General features: G+C 44.3%; 1 protein-coding gene across 1 annotated transcript in view; it reads left to right on the forward strand.

Moving 5' to 3' along the window:
- LOC138487547 (zinc finger protein 850-like) overlaps nucleotides 1-20,750 on the forward strand; it is a 387,415-nt gene that overhangs the window by 7,288 nt on the left and 359,377 nt on the right. The gene's annotated exons all lie outside the window — the stretch shown is intronic.

Consider the following 20,750-nt stretch of genomic DNA (forward strand, 5'->3'; position numbering starts at 1 on the left):
GACGTTGGTCGTTCTACACGTCCTGTGGTTCGAACTGCTGAATGTAATAATTTAAGTGTATCAAGTGTCGAGGCGCACCCTCTCAATAATGAACAAGCGGGTTTCGCTATCCAGCAACCCGCTCTGAGCCCTCGATTGACACAGTTCATAAATGCTGATACTGAGATGGGAGAGCAACATTGTAATATTTCTTTATCAGACTCAATGATGTTGTTAAACGCTCGCTCAGGAGTTGTTAGTTTAGCACCTCTGTCCACGCAGAAGCAAGAGTGTGTTGCTGTTGAAGACAATGCAATTATAGAGTTGGGGTCATCGGACTCTTGTTTTGTGGCCAAAGATGACGAATACGATCTCTCTAAGTCCCCTGTTTTATTTAAAAATGGAGATATTTCAGAATCAGAAAGCTCCATTTCATTTATCCCACCGACTCCGAGGAGACTAAATAGTAATAGTTCAGCTGCAAGCCCGACTTTGATAATAAAAAAAGCAGCTCCTGTAACATTAGAAGCAATGAATATGGCTCTGATGTCCCTCGCTAAATTATTTGAAATCTTAGATTCAAAGATCAACTCATTGCAAAATAATGTTGAAACCATCTTGAGGTCACAGAAGGCTTTTGGTTTATCTTTGGCCCAGAAACAAGAGTATGATGTTGATCAGATAGAATTCTTCTCTAAACAGTTAGGTGAGTTGGTGTCATCAAGTAATAATATTGGTGTCCAAGTGGACAGGAAATTGAGCTCTTATAGAGTTGAGAAAAATATGCAAAAGTCTATGACTGCGGTGCCTTTTGTGGAGGGTATTATACGAGAAATAATAGCAGAGGACGTAGGGTTGGTATCTGTGGTGTCACAATCAAGCCCTTATGTGGGAACAGCTAATGTTGTTGGTGAGGACGCAAGGGGTCAAGGGACTGTGAAGCTGACTAAACTGGCTCCTATATTTGACCAGGCGGTGTTATGTGAAGAGGAACCTGAGGTCCCTTATGCTATTGCCTCCAAAACAAGGGACGAGCAGCAGTCTAAAGGGGCATATACAATATTCGCTAAAAATGCTAAAGGGCTAGACCATCAACAGAAGAAAAATCTGAAGAAATCAAAAAATCAGAAGTCTAGGACAATACCTTCGAGTGGGAAAACAAAACAATTTTTTAAATCCTTGGCTAAACCGGACAGGGGCGCTTTGATAGCTTCTGATGCAATTTTAAAAAAATATCAGAACTTATCTCAAGAGCGACAACGAGTGAAGAGTGGGGGTTCGGACCCCCTCAATGTGATCCCCCCGCATGCTCCCCTCAATGAGCTGGTGCAAATAGTGGAAGATCTAGAGAGCGAATCCATAAATGCGACAGATCGGAATTTAGCTTTAAGGGCCCCGAAGAAAAAGCAATCGAAAGATGATAGAGTATCCAACTCAATTATTAACACTCAAGATCTTAGAAAGGCAGTGGATGAGTATATGGCTCAATTTCATCCAGAGCCATCTCTGACTTACCCACTGTCCAAGGTCCTAAGTCCAGCAGTAAAAAAGCTTGAATTAGAGATTGATGGGAAGGTAATTACTGGGAGAGCCCCTGATAATCAACCAATAACATCATCTGGAAATGTTTTGCCAGTAGCAGATCGGACTTTTGATACTCAAGAAAATCTACAAAATAATATCTTAATTACAATCAAAGATTGTCTAGCTGCTCTGACCTCAGAACAATTGACTCTTAAATCATCTATGAAGGCAATGAGCTGTAGTCAGGCTGATCTGGCAAAATTTTCTGATGAAAGATCCACTTCTAAGAAGGTTTCGTTCAAACTTCCAGTTGAAGAGACCAAATATTATCCGCCCATAGAAACATCTAGTATTCAGAGTCGCTCCGGCTCTAAGGGAAGATTAAAGAGCAAAAAGCCCCCCCAGCTATTTGCCTGGTTTCTCAGCTGTCGTGAGGGCTCCTTCCCTAAGTACATTATGAATAGACAACGTATAATGCAAATATTCTCGGATGTGCCGAGTTTAGAGGACATCTCTTCCCGGGATGTAGTACAAGTAGAATTTCCAGATGACAACGATCTAACGGTGTCCTGTTTGTGGTTGGGATCCCGTGTCATTCATAACATTATTTGGTCTGCTAAATCTGATCTTTTTGATCTGGGTTTTAACCTAATTCCGATCACGAAAGATCCCCTGGTGTCCGAGACTGCTTTCAAATCTATCAGTCAGGTTACTAGTGATGATGGTAATTTAGCTAGGAGTTGTAGCTGCGGGAAAGCATAACTAAGAACAGGTGAATCTGCTGCGCAAACCCAGAAATTTGTAGTTATGAGCTGGAATACCAGGGGCCATAAACACCTACTAAATAATATGAGTAGCTGTTTGGAGGAATGCGATTTAGTTTTTATGCAGGAAACATGGCTAACTGCCCCACCATCATGGGACAACCATTATGTCCATTTGGCTCCAGCGATTAAGGGACAAAAAGGTAGACCTATGTCAGGGATGACAATTATCACTAAAACGTCCACGATAAATACAATTTCAGATGGTCCTAACCCAAATCCCTATTTGCAATGTTCCAGAATAATGTTTCATAAATTGGCATTTCTTGTTATAAACATATACTGGAACCCAATTGCAATTACAACATCTACCTTTTTTAATGATTTGAATGCATTGATGGAAAACACTATGACCACCACAGAGATTGCACACGTGATACTAGCAGGGGACCTGAATCTACATCTGTTGGAACCAACTAAGAAAAGAAATACGGATAGGGTCTCCCAATGGTTGGTATTTATTGATACCTGGGACTTAATAATGCTAAATGGAGCAGTTAATTCTGACAATCCACCATCTTATACTTGGACTTGTGGGGGCCAAAATGCTACAATTGATTACATGTATGTTGACCGAAAGCTATTTGAAAAAATATCTGAGTTCAAGGTAATTCCGACTACAGTAAGTGATCATTGGATGCTGAGGGCTGAGTTTTTACTCCAGGTTATGATTGAACCTCGATATTGTCAGTATCAACTGAATGGTCTGGTTATAAATCCTCAACGGAACAGGTTATTATGGACAAACGAAGGACTAAACGCTTTTGCGGCCAGTGTAACAAATGACTATCACTGTTTGTTGAAAGGTATTGACTCATCCAATTATCATGATAAAATGCACCTCTTTGCCTCCACTCCGTCTGCAGGTTTTGGTAAGGGCAATAAGTGTCATACCCATGTATTTGACCAGGGCATCAGAGAGAGGAAAGCACAGTATCGAAAAGAGAAAAGGCAGATAGCCCTTTTACCGGTACACTATCGAGAATCTGCGTTACGCAAATTGAAGACTAATTATAGGAATTGGGTCCGGGGCAATAAGGCAGCTTTGTTCCAACATGATGGCGAAAAGTGGTTACAGGTGGTTAAAACCAAAAACACATCGCAAATTTGGAAATTGTTAAATAATGGAGTGGCTGATACTCAACTAGCAACTCAACTTAATGGTGTGTCGGAGAAGAAGTGGGTAACCTATTTCTCTGACATATATGGTCTTCCAAATAATAAAAAAATCTCACAACCAAACTTGGAATTGAGCAATCCATCTTTTCAAATCAAGTTTGATTGAGAAGATGTATTGTTTTATATAAATAAAGCGAGCTCATCTAGAGCTCCCGGGCCAGATGGCCTGTCAAATTTTGTATTAAAACAGAATTCAGAATTATGGGCATCAATTCTATACGATGTTTTTCAAACTGTGCAAATTAAACAAGCAGTTCCTCCTTCATGGTGTAAGGCCATTACGGTACCAGTCTATAAGAAGGGAGATCGAGCGAACCCTGCGAGTTATCGTCCGATTTCTCTTCTTGACGCCCCGGGTAAGATCTTTAGTAGAATTATTCTAAGAGAGCTCAACAACTGGGCGTCAGAAGAGAATCGACGAGACCCATTTCAAACTGGATTTGTGGCAGGTCTTGGCACCAGTATTAACATAACGACTCTGAATGCAATTAAAGAACTGTATGCATCAAGAAATCAACCAATTTATCTTGCTTATGTTGACTTTCGAGTAGCGTTTGACTCCGTAGATCGGAGTCTGCTATTCGAGAAATTGTTAAAATTTGGGTGTCCTTCTTCACTTGTACACTTAATATTTTTACTCCATTCCAATACTTCAATGAAAGTTAAATTAAACTTAGAAGGACTACTATCTGAAGAGATTCTAACCCAGCGAGGCCTGAAACAAGGATGCATCCTTGCTGCCACACTGTTCAATTTGTTTATTCTAGATTTAGGCAATGAATTCAATATTGTAGTGAATGATGCTCCGAAACTAGGGAACCAGATCATCGCATGGCTTTTGTATGCAGACGATTTAGTCCTCGTCTCGAAAACACCGAGTGGCTTACAAAACATGCTTGATAAATTAGATCAATATGCCACCAAGAATAATCTTACTCTGAACTTGGAAAAAACTCAAGTGATGGAATTGGGGAGACAGAAGTTAAGATTAAGGAAACAGTACTGTTGGTTTCTGAATAAACAAAAGTTGACCGTGGTGAATGAATACAAATACCTGGGCGTTGTATTCAGTAACTCTCCCACAAATAAGCCCCAAAGAGACAAACTAAATGGTAAATTGACCACATTAATATCACAAGCCAGAATATTGCAATACAAGTATGGTAAGTTTTCATGTAAACATATTCTTACCTTTTATCAGCAAAAGGTACTTCCCATTATTACCTATGGATGTGAGGCTTGGCTACCTATGGAGGCATGCTATTGGAACAAATTCGAGGCAAAATTTTGGAAGAAAGTCTTGAATCTCCCAAACTCTAGTCCAACAGCACTGCTCCGCTTTGAGTTGGGAATTCTATCAGTAAATATACATGCTTCATGGAAGAGATGCTGTTTATTCAGAAAATGTGTGGTGGGCCTGGCGAGTAATGGCATACTTAAGATTCTGGCAGACTATCTTCTACGCTCAGTACACTTATTTCCATCAAGCTGGAGAGCGGCAGTTATGTCCGATTTGACGGAAGCCAATATCTCATTAGACACTCTACTAATTAATCCCTCTAAAGCCAAAATTAAATTATATCAACTCGATTGGCATATAACCCAACAAGATTGTCTAAAATTAAAAGATTTTGATAGAGCTTTGTTTGGGCATAAAAAATTCCGCCAAACCGCGGATTATTTACTAAAATGCCCCTCTCACAAACTCAGAAGCCAAATACTGAGGTTTCGCCTGAATCTATGGCCGACCAAACAAATTTTGGTAAGAAGGGGCATCATTAAGTTGGATGACTCATTCTGTCGATTTTGTAATGATAAACTAACCAAAGAAAGTCTGAAACATCTTTTATTAGAATGCACGGCTTTAAAAATGCAGAGAAAAGACATCATTGATAAATTAACAAGACATCACTATATAAGACGCTCAAATGATGAATTATGGAATGAGCTATTTGCGACTCCAAAGATCACAGTAAGAATAGCTACTATTCAATTCCTAAATAAGCTTTTATACCCAATCTGTCCAAGTGAGTAATTGATTGCTTTCTTTATTCCGATTATATGATCAATCATGCTAATCACATGTGATATTGTATGATGTTTTATTTGTTGAATTGATATACCTTACCTTTTATTGTATTGAATTGGCATACCTTGCCTTTTATTGTATGTGTTTTGTATAAAAGTAATTTTGTTTGAAAGGTTAATTTAATTAGCCATCCCAAACTAAATAAAAAAAAAAAAAAAGTATCTAGCGCAGGTTCCAGTCAGGTTGCGACCAGCAGAGCAATGCTGGTGGCCGGCAGCAGCCTTAAGAATTCAATAAGAGGCAGCTACTGACTAAAGATGAAATAACAAGCTTATAGCAACCAGCAGTGCATTTGGATCATGGTGACCCAAAATGTAAACAACAGTTTACTAGCATCTAAAATATGTCAATAACAGGCCAGTAATTAAGTAATGAAATAATAGAGGATAACCTGATTGGTTTATGGGTCAATGGTGATCAAGCTTTGTAGTATTTCAGACAGGGCGGGGTATTCAAGGATTGTTGTAGTGGTCGTGGAGTACACAGTACCTGTGGAGGTATGAGGAGAGTTGGTAAGGCAAATAGGCAAACAGATGAGACCATTTGCCAAATTCCCTTCACCTGGTCATCCTACAGGCTAGATGCCCTTATGGTGAGTTGAGAAAAGGCCCATGTCGGAGAGTAAGGCCGGGACCCAATGAGGCCTTTGCAGCTCTGCCCTATTGTCTTCTGTATCACGCTGTACTGTTGGCTGTTGGTGAGCATGGAAGTGGAGTGGGCACTTATATAGTTGAGTATTTTCAGAGCATTTATTTCTAGGTACTGGCTAGTCAGGGGGTTAGGTCAAAACCGAGTCTGCCTTCCTAGTGCTGTCCTGATGGCTTTAACCTTTCATGACCATTGAGTTTGCTGAGTACGTTCCTGTTTCTGTGTCTATAAAAAGCATAATTGTGATATCGCATAACCCTACAACAACATAATCTGGTACTGGCTGTCTCTTGGATATTTATTTTAAAAGGTAAAATGTTTTCTGCCCAGGCACTGTCAGCACTGAGCAACATGCTGGCTCTGAACTACCCACTGTCCCCCTGCCGGATACTGTCAATGCTCAGTACTTCACATTCAATAAATTATACCTGGTTATCATGCATTGCCACCCGTCAGCCCTCTGCAGTAACAAACAACTAGCCACACTGCCCAGACACCACCACTTCACATGTCTATGCAGTCTAAACAACTCTTTAGGCACTACAACACATCACCATGCCGCTACCAATAGACGACACGTTCACTTTGAGGTCCAAAGACAACATAAAGCCAGTGTTAGCCTCAATTAGTCTCTGCAGGAATCTGGGGTTCTGGCCAAAACCATACAGTCATCTGCTCATGATAAGACTGGGACTCGCTTTCCCACAAATTCCGGAATATTTGCATTCAATCGCTGGAGTTTGAGTGCCAAACCATTAATATATATATATATATATATTACACGGCCCACGGTGTAAGGAAGAGCACTTTTTGGGCGGCTTATAACTTTGCTCCCCTTGGACGAACCCTCACCAAACTTTGCCAAAAACGTATATGGCCCACTCTGAATTATTTTGCAAAGTTTGGTGAGGTTTGGTCCAGGGGGGGCAAGTTATAATGGGGGTCCCAAATTTTATTTTTCTCCCATAGACTGAATGGAAATATAATTTGTGTTGCGCCTACAGCCCAAACCGCTGGACGGATTTTCACCAAATTTGCGGCAGGAGTGGCGGCTTGGTCCCGAAAGTGTGCTTTTGTAAATGTGGTGAAAATCCGTCCAGTATTTTTTTTTAAAACGACCAAAAAGTAGGTCTAAAAAAATGAGTGATATCTATGTCCGCTCCGCGGGCACACTTCCCTGTTCGCTCCGCGGACAGGACACTGATTGGATAATCGGCTTGCATCATGTCCACGGACACACAAAGTGTTCTCTGATTGGCTGGGATGAGGCGTGAGGTGCGTCAAATTGTTTCGATGCGCCCGCCATATTGGATATGCGGACATGTGCTGGAAGTGAGCATAAATCCAATTTTGGGGAGCGTGTTGGTGTGTATGAGTGCTTGCAGATGGTGGGGGAGTAAGAGATGGGTCAAATGCTGTATTTGTTTAGGTGGGAGAAGGCCGTGATGTGTTTGCGGGGTTCGCGGTCACCGCGGTTGTCCGTGGACATGGTAAGCACTGGGCGCACCACTGACTATTTTCGTCTAGTATGATGTTGGTTTTGGGTCATTAGAAGAGCATTGGGTGAAGAGGGAGTGTATAGAAGAGTTTGTACGTTGGTTGTAATTATTTTTTAGTATGTTAATTGAAGTGCATAGTTTTGAGGTGGATGTATTATGTTTTTGAGTTGTGGTCATTTGGTAGGTGTTTCTTTCTATGGGTGTGTCATGCTGCGGTGGTTGTGGCCAGGGTCCAGAGTGTTGGGTGCATGGCACCGTAGGCCACACAAGCGGTGCAGCATAAGATACCCATGGAAGCAAACATTTTGGAATGTGGTTTATGGTTAGGTGTTTGCTTGAATGGGTGAGTTATGCTGTAGTGTTTTTCAGTCCAATCGTTATATACTTATTGTTTGACTTTTTGTGGTTGTATGCAGTTGTTTCATGACATGGGTAGTTGGAGCAGACATTGTTTTTCAATCACTGTGATAAAAGAAAAAATCACATGTTCGTATAGGTAGTTTATAATGAATTTTGCATTGCATAGTAGACATTAATGTATTTTGTCGACCCTCATAGTTAGTACTTTAGAAGTACTATAGTTCAAACCAGTGTACTGTGCAATTTGCTCAATGCCTGTGTTTGTTCATTAAATCATTGGGTCTGTGGAAAAAATCCATGCTGGATTAAAAAATCCCTTGTGGTACAATATATTTCTTTCATTGATTTCAGTAGGAGGAATGTAATAGGTGCATGGTTTTTGATTTGGAAGTGGTGGTAGTACTGTTGCAATTAGATACCAGGTGGCGTATTCTATGGGGGTCATTACGAGTATGGAGGTAGCCATGGCGCTATTAGCACCATGGCTACCCCCATACCGCATACCGGGTCCAGGTTCCAGGAATGAGGAAATACCAGGACATTCCAACCTTGGAGGACCCGGTATTTCCTCATTCCTGGAACCCATCCCCATTCCCATTCGAGCCCCCATAGGGCTCAATGGGAATGGGGACGATGCTAACAACATTAATAACGGACCCGTTGTTAGCATGCTGGTCCTTTAGTGGGTCCCGCCAGGGCACCTGGAAAAACCAGGTGCCCTTAGCGGGACCTGCTAAAGGACCTCGTAATGCAGCGGTAAGGGGTTGTCGACTCCGGCACCTTTACCGGCGCCGTTAAATCCATACCGCCCACCTCGTAATGAGGCCCTATGTGTTTATTTCCTTTTCCATTTTAGTGGTATTCATTTATCTGTTTGTTTGTTGCAGAATCGTGGGGCAGTTAGATACCTGTTGGCGTATTCTAAGTGGTCATAGTTTTGAAGTTCAAGTTTTGTTTATGTTCATACACAGATTAGTTATAAAATTTTGGTTTTAAGAATATTAAGTAAGTGTTTACAAGATTTGCTGGTAATCTCTGTTTTAGAGTAATGGTAGTATCATTACATTCCAACCATCCACAATTCTTCTTTATATATGCAGTGTAGTGACCTGCATTGGTTGTGGCTCCTGCGTTGGAGATTATACCTATTGTTGTGAAGGTTTTCTTACCAAGTGGTACTTGTCCATGTGTGAATCCAGTCAGCTTGCAGTTGTTTTTGGTACCATCTGCATTATAACGTAAAAACATTACTATTACGTATTTACTATGTGTCTGTATTTGTAAGGTGGAATGATTATCGGAATTGCAGGTACTACATAATCTGCCATGGTTTGCATTTTTGCAAAAGTTACTGAAATGGAATGAATTCACAGTTAGGTATGGATACATACACAAAGCGTTCATTAGGAACTTCTTCTTGTACTACATGCCTGCAAAGAGTGCATGTATGTTTCCACATGTATGAAATCCGGAAGATTTTATTTATAGGTATGTTTTTGTTTTCTAGTACTTCTAGCAAGTACATTAGACATTCTTCTGGATCTTCTTGTGAGTTTATAGTGAATTTGACCATTCCAGCACAGTAGTCCAATTCCTGCCTTATTCCAGAAACACTGTAAGTGTTGTCAGGATTGTTGGTTGCATTTCTATGAAGGACTAACATTTGCAAACACAATTGGTCTGTACTGTGTAAGTAAATGTTGTCAATATTTGGTGGCAATTGGAATAGAATATTTATTGCTACATTTGCGTAGCAATTTACACCAGTTATATTTGTAAATTTGAATGGACCTGACAGTTCTGTGTCCAAATCATTTGTTCGGAGTGTGCGTTGCTTCTTTGAAGAGGTAGTTGAGTTATTTTGAGCAGTAGATTCTTCTTTGGTTGTGGTCCTTGATGAAGTATTAGCTTCTTTTACTTTCTTTGGAGGAATTGCTGTGAGATATTGCATAGATTGAGTCTAAGTTAGTTTTCTTTTACAACGTTTTGCTTTTTGCGGAACAGGATAGGTTTTTAGGTGGGGGTGTAGAGTGAACGCAGTCTATTGTATTCTAGAATGCAAGAAATATCAGCATTGGGGGGGCGCTGTTGCGCACAGCTAAGATGGCCGCCTAGGTGAAGAGCTCCGGCTCGATCGAAATCCTTCAATCCATAAATCCTTCCATGTTTGCGCTGGCCGACGTGCTGCTACAGAATATTGCGGGGTAAGGTCCTCGGAAGACACCCTGTGAAGGCGGTGCACGTGGACCCCGGGACGGCGGAGATATCAGCGTCTACATCTGCAGCGTCTGTATCCGCAGCGTCTGTTGGGCCGCGGCTTGGCCGCCAGTGGGCTCCAGGCGACTCTCACTCGAGCCCGGGGCTCGCAACGGCAGATCGGCCTGGTGGGGGAGGGGCAGCCCGCCGAAAACACAGGTGCTGCCTGGGAGCGGCGACGCTCAGCTTCTTCTCCTTTTCGTCTGAGCAGAAACAGGAACGCAGTCCTCCCCACATCAGGCTTCAGGCTGCAGGAGAACCCCGACAAGGACACGCCGCAATGACCCCCTCGGATCCTGGCCCCCTGCGGCTAAGCCCAGCCAGGACAAAGCTGGTGAAGTAAGTGGGCCGCTCGGGGGGGTGGCGATACCTGGGGCCAGTACCCCGTACAAGATACATCCGTGTTGCGGGAGTGGGGATGAACGGTACAGACTTGGGGGCGAGGCCCTAATATTGACGGAGGTTGCCGCTGCTGCACCGGTGTGGGTCGTGGGGGCGCTGCAAGAGAGGGCGCAACCTGACGCCGGGAATCACTCCCGAGGCGAACATCCTACCCTCAGGGCCCCCCGGGAATGAACACTGCCTGCCACTGTGGCCTCGGGGAGAAACGTTGTGTGCCGTGGGATGGTAGTTAAAGCCCGTCTGACTGCCAAAGACACGGTGGTAGATCGCCCAGGCGACAGGACAGACCCTGGTCCCCAATGCATGTTGTGACACACTTTGGACGGTAAGGCTTGGAGGGCTGCCAAACTCCTTCCCTAATATTCGTTTACCCCTACACGGAAGGCGACAGCGTGGGTGTCGGTGGCACTGTGCCAAGCCTTGGCTGAGGAATGCAGCAGACGGACTGCAAGCTGCGGGATAGAAGTGCTCCAGGATTCCCTGAATAGAGGGGAAAGACGAGACAACGGACCGAGTACTGCGACCTCTTGAGGTCGAGGGTAATTACATGGAGCTCGAGTTGCCGACATACCCCGGACCAAGTCCCTGTTCCATGCGAAGACCGCAGAGGTCTAACACAACACCCCTGGGGCGAGATTGTACACCCACAGAGAGGCTTACCCCAATACCTGCATTGTGGTGCAGTAACAACGTACAGCATAACTGCCGCGAGCGGTCGCTGACGATCAGTAACACACATACGCGGAAGAGCACAGTCCACCCTGGAAATTGCAACGTCGCCTAATGGGCCGCACTGAGAAGAAAGCTGCAGGGGTAAGAAAGACCAGCCCAATGGATTCCTACACAAGCTCCCAACAACAGGAGACACCAGGAGGGGCAACAGAAACGCCTGAAGTCCAGATCACAGACCCCTTGGACCGCTTGGCAACAATTGTGCAAAATGGGTTCCTGGCAGTCAACGTGAAACTAGACGACATAGTGGCGACGATTGGTTCCTTGAAAGCGCAAGTGGAAAAGGAAAGTGCACGCATCTCGGAGGCAGAAAACAGGATAGGTGTAAATGAAGACGTGCTTACACAACACGGTCGTGATATAGCCCTACTCCAGACGGAGCTCCGCAAGACGCAGAATAAGTGCGAGGATCTCGAATCCAGGTCCCGCAGGAATAATATCCGCATTGTTGGAGTGGCGGAGTCGTTTGGCAAGGGCTCCATGGAGAGGAGGGTGGAAGAACTACTGAAATCTGTACTAGATGAAGACTCCCTGTCCAACCACTTCCTCGTTGAAAGGGCTCATCGTACCCTGGCACCGACCCCCAAGCCGGGCGCTCCACCCCGAACCATCATTGCACGTCTCCTGAATTATAGGGACAGAGATACGATCATCCAACTAGCAAGAGAAAAGGGGACACTACACTATGAAGACAACAGGATACATATATATCCGGACTTTTCCGCAAATATACAAGCACAGCGCATATCCTACGAGATGATCAAAAAACAACTGCGACTCCGCAATACACCCTATGCCTTAATCTTCCCTGCGAAAATGAGAATTCAACATGGGGCAGAGCCCACTTTTTTGAAACCCCTACAGAGGCAATGGCATATGTTGAGGCCTCTATTCCGCTGACCCCCAGAGATCGTGCAAGAGACCCAAATGCAAGACCCTGCCCAGGTGAAGGCAGAGGCGATCCGGTGGACGGATGAGGCATCCCCCCCTGCCAGCTGAAACATGTTCTCTCTACTGTGCAGTCGACACAGCTAAACTGGACCAAAATCTGATGTAATCGAGCCGTAGAATCTCCCGCATGGGCGGCCAGACGGCTGGGCATTGCTCTGCGATGAAGCACCCTAAGGAATGTTCTGATCTGTTATTTGGGTTCATCGTCAAGTTGGGGCAGATGATGTGGGTGGCGGTCGGGAAAGGGCAAAAGGGGAAGTTTCCTTGTTGTGATCACCGCCCAGACGAGTTTCAGTCTGGGAGGAGAGTTTGCGCAGTTGAAGGTTGTAGGTTTGTTGGAAAAAGGTCTCACAGATGCAGGCACCATTCCAGTCCTGATTGCACGTGCATCTATGGTTGTCACAATACAATACAATCCATATGTGTAGAAAATGGGTGATGGATTAAAGGTCAAACTCATGACATGGAATGTCCGCGGCCTAAACAATCCATTGAAAGCCAGAAAGGTGGGCAATTACGTCAGCAGGCATGGGCCCCAAATTTTAATGCTACAGGAAACGCATGCGCAGGGCTCGGTTAATGATCAAATACTGGCGAAATGGGGTAAGCAGCGCTATTACACAAATTACTCCACACAGTCTAGAGGGGTAAGAATTCTGATTCACAAATCGTTAGGGTTTTTCGAAAAAGGCCACCTTGTGGACTCGATGGGTAGATATGTGCTGGCTTGGGGGGAAATAGCTGGAGAACATACAACCCTGGTAAATACCTATGGACCTAACCTTGAAGATCCAGACTTTTATTTACATATATTTGAAATCCTTGCTAAACATGAAGTGACAACCATACTATGGTGGGGGGGACTTCAACGTGGTACTAGACCAGACCCTGGACAGGTCTGCCAAGACACCTAGGCCACCGTCTAGGACGTTGCTTGCTCTGAAGCAGATAGTACAGCAGTTGTCCCTGCTGGATGCCTGGAGAGTGCTTCACCCAACAAGTAAGCGTTACACGTTCTACTCCTCCGTACATGATAGCGAATCACGTATAGACTATTGGTTTGTCCCCTCTAATACCACACATACCCTACAGAGTTGCGAAATCCTCCCCCGCACATTATCTGATCACTCCCCTGTGACCATGGAAATTACCCTTAGGGACGCTCCTAAGCCGGCTAGGAGGTGGAGAATGCCTATTGGTATACTAAAAGACCCAAACGTAGCGGAAAGCCTACACACGGACATCGCCAATTTCTTTGCAGACAACATAGGGTCTGTTGACCACATCTCGTCAGTCTGGGAAATATTCAAGGTGTGGGTAAGAGGGGTCCTAATATCTAAGACAACGAGCCTTCTGGGGGAGGTACGCCGAGACGTGGAGACGGTGGAGAGGGAACTGAACTTACTGGAGGAGACGTATGGCCGGACACACGGTGGAGACACCCTTGCTGAAATACATAAATCTCTCAGGGAATTTGATAAACTGGCGGTAAGGGAAGTACACTATATAGCAGCCCCTTCTAGGGCTCGTAGATACGGAGAGGGGAATAAGGCAGGGAAAATGCTGGCCAATTTGGTTAAGCAGGAAAATCATAAGGCCCTGATTGCATCGATACATACGGTGCAAAATGTGACGGTAACAAGCGAACAGGCAATAAACAATGAATTTGTAGAGTTCTATAAAACACTATATGCGAATAAGGATAGGAAATCCCCTGATGACATCAAAGCTTATTTGGCCACCTTGGAGCTCCATAAACTCACAGAAGAAAATAGGCTGATATTGGAGCAACCTGTCATGGCAGAGGAGCTCACTGAGGCGATCAAGGGGCTCGCGTCTGGCAAGGTGCCGGGCTCGGATGGCTTGGGAGTGGAACTTTACAAGGAATTCCGGGAAGAACTGGTCCCTGTCTTGCTTGAGGTGTGGGGGGAGGCCCTGGGTAAAAAAACTCTGCCACAAACAATGCGCGAGGCCATAATCACGGTGTTGCCCAAACCTTGACGCCCGCCACAAGACACATCATCCTATAGACCCCTATCCCTGATAAATGTGGATGCAAAAATCTTCGCGAAAGTGCTGGCAAACCGTATGCTACCCATCATGCCAATACTAGTACATACAGATCAAAGCGGATTTATTCCCCAAAGGTCCACTGCCCTAAATTTGCGCAGGCTATTCGGCATAATGGCGCAGATCAACCCGGACAAACAAACAGTGGCGATCTCCCTTGACGCTGAGAAAGCATTTGATTCGGTTTCCTGGGAGTATTTGCTCTTGGTGTTGGAGGCATTTGGGGTTGGCCCATATTTCATTCAATATGTCAAATTGCTTTATACTGCTCCATGTGCGAAAGTATACACAAATAGAACTATGTCTCAATTGCAAATTGGGCAGGGGTACCAGACAGGGGTGCCCCTTCTCCCCTATCCTTTTTGCTTTGACAATTGAACCCATGGCGGCGGCGATACGGTTGAGAAATGTTAACCGGGGCATAACGCTGAAGGGAGCCACACAAATAATATCATTATATGCGGATGACACGTTACTCTATGTCCGAGAACCCGATAAAAACATTGTTCCCATTATGACAGACATCAACGAATTCGCAGAATACTCGGGATACAAGATCAATAGCTCCAAGTCAGAGGTGTTCCCGCTCACTCCCTCCACAAAATGCCCGGCTCACTTAGGTGGCCTTAAGTGGTCTGAACAACACATCAGATACCTTGGGGTGCTGGTCTCTCGCAATAAGCAAACATTATACATTGATAATCACGACCAGGCACTGCATACACTTAATATTAAATTGCAGATCTGGAGGCGTCTTCCAATTTCATTACACGGTAGAATTGCCATTCTTAAAATGATTGTACTCCCGAAATTACTATACTTATTTGTAAATATTCCTATATGGCCGTGGAGAGAGTTCTTCTCAAGACTTTGCTCCATGGTGGTGTCTTTTCTGTGGAATGGGAAGACGGCTAGAATCAGCTGGGAGAAACTAGCAGAACCATATGAGAAGGGGGGAATGGTTGCGCCTGACTTTGAGCTCTATTATACGGTGTCACAAGCACAATTTGCAAAGTACTGGTACGACGATTGTGACAACTCCCCTCATACACAAATAGAAGAATACACCACCGAGCCCACTAACATCAGGTCGGTGATTTTTAATACTAGACATAAAGACTCCTGCGAATTCGACCCTGTGAGTTGCACAGTGAAAGCCTGGGGAGCAATATACAAAAGACTGAAAATAGAGATCCCATATAACCCAGACATACCCCTGTGGAAATACCCTGGCCTCCCCCCCACGTTTGATACCGACATACAGGAAGCCTGGGACCCTGGCATAGAGAAGAAAATAGGTGACATGTACATAGAGGGGAAGTTTGTGACCCTTTCGGTGTTTACTAGGGGTATGGGAGGTGGACAGCTTAGGACATTGCAGTATTATCGTATGAGATCCGCATATCAAAGGCGCTGGCCGTCATTTCCAGATGAACCCCCTTCCAACCCGTGCGTGCGGCTGGCCACTACATAGGGCGGGCTGGGAATTTCCAAACTTTACAAGACAATACAGACTCACTCCTTTGTGGTAAACCAGGTGCGGGAGAAATGGAAAACAGACATGAAAATGCCGATACCAGAAGAGAAATGGGCAAGATACTGCGCGCTTACGAGAAGAGTCTCCCTTAATGCTGGGCTTTTTCAAATACAGTTTAAAATTCTAAACAGACTGCATTATACCCCTGCTAAGATAGCCACGTTTACGTTTACGCCCGACGACCCGGGCCGGTGCCCCAAGTGTGGGTCCTCGGCAGCGGGATCCTATCATATGTATTGGGAATGTCCAGTCGTGGCGCGATTCTGGGGAGAGGTTGCAGACATGCTAAATGAAGTCACACAGATCCCCCCGCACTTGACTCCACAAAAATACCTATTTGGTGATATCGGTAAATGTTCCGAAAAACTTAGAAGGCTGTTTAATGTGTCATGTGTCATAGCTAAGAGATGCATATTGAATGCATGGAAGAGCCTGGCTGCCCCCACCATGGACACCTTCCTACGGGACTTAACCTACATAAACGAGTGCGAGGAGCAATATGTACTGACCCAACCGAGCATGAGTAGGCCAAAAGATATTTGGGGCCCATTTAGGGCTTACCTTTGTGATATACTTTCTGACACTGAAACGACTATTTAAATGACAACTGTTGATTATTTAACGAGATTATTGTTATGTATGCGATTGCACATTGTGTTCACTGTGCGCTAATGCTACTGTTGAGACCATCAATAAAAATATGTTTAAAAAAAAAAAGAAATATCACCATTTACTTTACTTGCATCAAAGTTAATTAGAAATAGTCCGTCAAATGTACGTAAGCATGATAGTGCTACATAGCTCATGCCTTCTTTAAATAATGTGCATTCAATATCTATCAATGCTTTATCTAGGGTAAGACCTTGTGATTTGTGAATGGTGACTGCGTATGCTAGAGTTAGAGAAAATTGTTCTCTGCGTACATACATGTCTTTGAAAAGAAGGAATCGGGCTGTTGAGCGTCCTATCCTTTTAACTTTGGATAGTTTGTCAAAGAGAATATTGACAAACTGAATGTTGTTGTCACGTGGGTATGTTTGAAAGCCAACAACTGTACCAAGTGCTCCATTAACTAGTCCTTGCTCCACGTCAAGGTTACATTTGAGCATTACTCTACATTTTAAAGATCATTTTAATATTTTCTCCAAGCCAGCTGTGTTAGAGATAGAGTTTTCCAAGGTATTTCTTGTTGTGGCTTGTTGACACATGGGTAGTGGCATACCATGTACGTCCAGTTTGTCTGTAGAGGCAATTTGAACTATTGGTGGCATTTCTTTTTTTAACATGGTTTCATTAAATTTTGAACAGCTTGCAAGAGTTGGCATCAAGGACATACAATTGACATTTTTGTGTGCTAATTGTTCCATGACATCAGTAGCACATGAGTTATGGCCATAGAGTGCATGGATGTGCCTGTTTTTTTTTTTAAGTATTTTTATTGATTTTACAACAAAGAACTTGTAAACTTCCCCCTTTTGCAATCCCCCTCTCCCCTCCCCCACCGGGTTAGACCATGTAACTGCTCCGTGTTCCGAAGTGTCTCCACGTCTGTTTAACTGGACATGTCCAGTATCTTTATTTTGTGTGGACACCACTGTTCCATATAGTCACTTTGTAAATATTCCAAAGTTACTGCCCAATCGTCTCTGAATTTTTGATGGTTCCCTTGGAGATTGTAGGTTATGTGCTCCATCGTTATATGGGACCATACTCTTCCTATCCAGTCCAGTGCCATTGGTGGGTGTTTCTGCTTCCATCTGTGGGCTATTTCTAGCCACACTCCAATCAGCAGGCCCATAAAGTTTCTTTTCTGGGTTTTAGTGAGGGTTCTGTCTCTCGGGTCCCATATCCCACATAGCCAAACTTCTTCCCCCGGATCTCCCATGTCTGGGAACACTGACTTCATGTGTGCCTTAACCTCCCTCCAGTATTGTTGTAGGTTTGGGCAGTCCCACCATATGTGACGCCAATTTCCCCCCCCCCCACATGCCCTCCAGCATTCATTGGCTACTTCTGGTGTGTAGTGCCATTGCATGAGAATTTTCATCCACATTTCTTTGGAGTGTATTGCTTTCGTGAGTTTGGGTATCAACTCCCAGGTGTATTCCCACCGTTCTCTGGGGATCGATTTTTTTAAGGTATTTTCCCATCTCTTCATGTATTGCCATATTACTTCCTCCTGAAGTGTGTTTATGAATTTGTATGTGTTTGAAACAACCTTTCTTGTTCCATCGTTTGTCATAAAGTATTTTTCGAATGGGGTTAGCTCTCTCGTAGCCGCTTCTCTTATTCTGGGTGAGTCTAGCCAATGGTATAGTTGGTCGGTTTGTATCTATCGTTGGCGTTGAGTTTCAGTAGAGAGGTACACTCTTCGAATGATCTTATGTGCCCTCCCTGATATATGTCCCCAACCATTTGGCAGCCTGCGTCCTCCCACTTTTGGAATGCCTTTTTTTCGAGTCCTGGTGGGAATTCAGGGCTTTTGAATAGGGGCATAAAAGGTGCTGGATTTTTTGTTAATGTGCCCTTCTGTGTGGCCCTGTTCCATATTTTCAGTGTCGTCTGCATAATTTTGCTTATTTGTAGATTGGGGTGTCTATGTTTTTTCCCCACCCATAGCATGTGTCTCATTGGTCTGGTTGCTACTGCTCTGTCTTGAGCTGGCCACAGTTTCTGGGAGTTTTCCGGTATCCATTCTTTCAGGATCCACAATTGGGCCACATCATAATATTTTTTAAAGTGCGGTAGTGCACAGCCCCCGTCTTTTCTGGAGGCAGTGAGGACCGTGTTAGATACTCTCTGGGTTTTCCCTCGCCAAATGTATTCCATGACCGCTTTCGTTAGGGATTTTAAAAATTGCAGAGGGGGTTTTATTGGCAGAGCTTGGAATAGGTACATGAGTCTAGGCAGGAAGGTCATCTTGATCACTGTTATCCGCCCCCACCAAGTTATTGCTAATGGGTTCCACTTCTCCAGGTCCCTTTTTATTTGTCGTAGTAGCTGAGGGTAGTTTTGGGAGTATAGTTGTTGTATATTATGTGTCAGGGTGATTCCCAGGTATTTGACTCCCTGCTGTGCCACTTTTAGTTGGATGTCATCTGCGACTGATTGTATTTGCTCGGTATCTCCCGCCAGTACCATTATCTCTGATTTCTGTCTGTTAATCCTTAGCCCTGATAGGGAGCCGAATGTTTCTATTTCTTGCATGAGGAGTGGGAGAGAATTGTCTGGGTCCCCCAGCATCACTAACATATCGTCTGCATATGTTGCTATTTTATGATTAGTGCCTCCCATTTTCCTTCTTGCTTCTTATCTGCGAGAATAGGGGCTTCAGGAAAATTGCATAAAATAAGGGGGATAAGGGGCATCCCTATTTCATCCCTCTCTCGATTTGAATCTTCTCGGATAGGGCTCTGTTTACTGCTACTCTGATGTTGGGTGAGTTGTAGTTGGCTTTTAGCATTTTGATGAAGGACTCCCCCACCCCCATTCTCCTCAGTGTGTGAAACAGGAGATACCATTCAACTCGGTCAAATGTTTTTTCCGCGTCCAGGGCCAATATTATTGCCGGGGTTTGCTTTATTCCTATTTTTCCCACAATGTGGAGGACCCTCCTGATGTTATCGTGCGTTTGTCTACCGGGAACAAAACCCGACTGGTCCTGTTGGACTAAATTCAGGAGTATTTGCGCGAGTCTAGTAGCTAGGATTTTGGTGTACAACTTAGCGTCCAGGTTTATCAGCGCTATTTGGCGATATGATGTTGGGAGTTCTGGGTCTTTTCCCTGTTTCTGTATTACTAGCATTTTTGCCTCATTCATCGATGGGGTGATATTGGTTTTGTCTTTGAATATGTTAAATAGATCTGTGAGGACCGGTGCTAATATGTCGCTGTACGTTTTATAAAACTGGGCGGTATAGCCGTCTGGCCCTGGAGCCTTATTCCTGGGTAAATCTTGAATCGCTTTAATGACCTCTTCTTGGGTTATGTCCTTATCTAGCATGTGCCTCTCTTCATCCGTTAGTACCAGTAGTGTTACCCCCTCTATATATGTCTTTTGGAGGCTCTCGTCTGGGTGGTCTGACGAGTATAATCGCCGATAAAATTGCTCAAATATGGCCCCAATCTCCGTTGTTTGTGTCTTTCTGTTCCCTTTCTCATCCTGCAGCGGCATTACTGTCCTATCTAGATTGTTCCCCTTCAGCTGTCTGGCCAGTAGCCTGTCCGCTCTGTTAGCCTTTATGTAGTACCAATGTTTCAGCCTAATTAGGTGCCTTTCTGCGTATTGTGTGTGGATGGATTCTAGTTGGCCTTCTACATGTCTCAGGGCCCTTTGTAGCTTCCTAGTTGGTTTATGTATTATTTCTGCATGGATTTTGCTGATATTTGCCTCCAGCTGCCTCTTCCATTGGAGATTGAGTTTCTTCCTCTGGGCTTTTATTGAGATTATGTGACTCCTCGTGACCGCCTTTGGAGATTCCCAATGAGTTTCCATTGATATGTCTGGGAGGTTATTATTTGTAAGGTATTTGATAATTTGTTCTTAAATAGTGTTCCCCAGCACCGGATCGCAGACTATCTCCTCTGGGAGTCGCCATTTCCACAGGCCAGGGCCCCGTGGGGTGAGCATTATCTCAACCGAGAGGGGGGCATGGTTAGAGAGAGAGATAGAGCCGATGTCTGCCTTCCGAGTTTTCATA

This window comes from Ambystoma mexicanum, chromosome 9 (assembly GCF_040938575.1).
Source record: "Ambystoma mexicanum isolate Mex_15411 chromosome 9, UKY_AmexF1_1, whole genome shotgun sequence".
NCBI classification, from domain to species: domain Eukaryota; kingdom Metazoa; phylum Chordata; class Amphibia; order Caudata; family Ambystomatidae; genus Ambystoma; species Ambystoma mexicanum.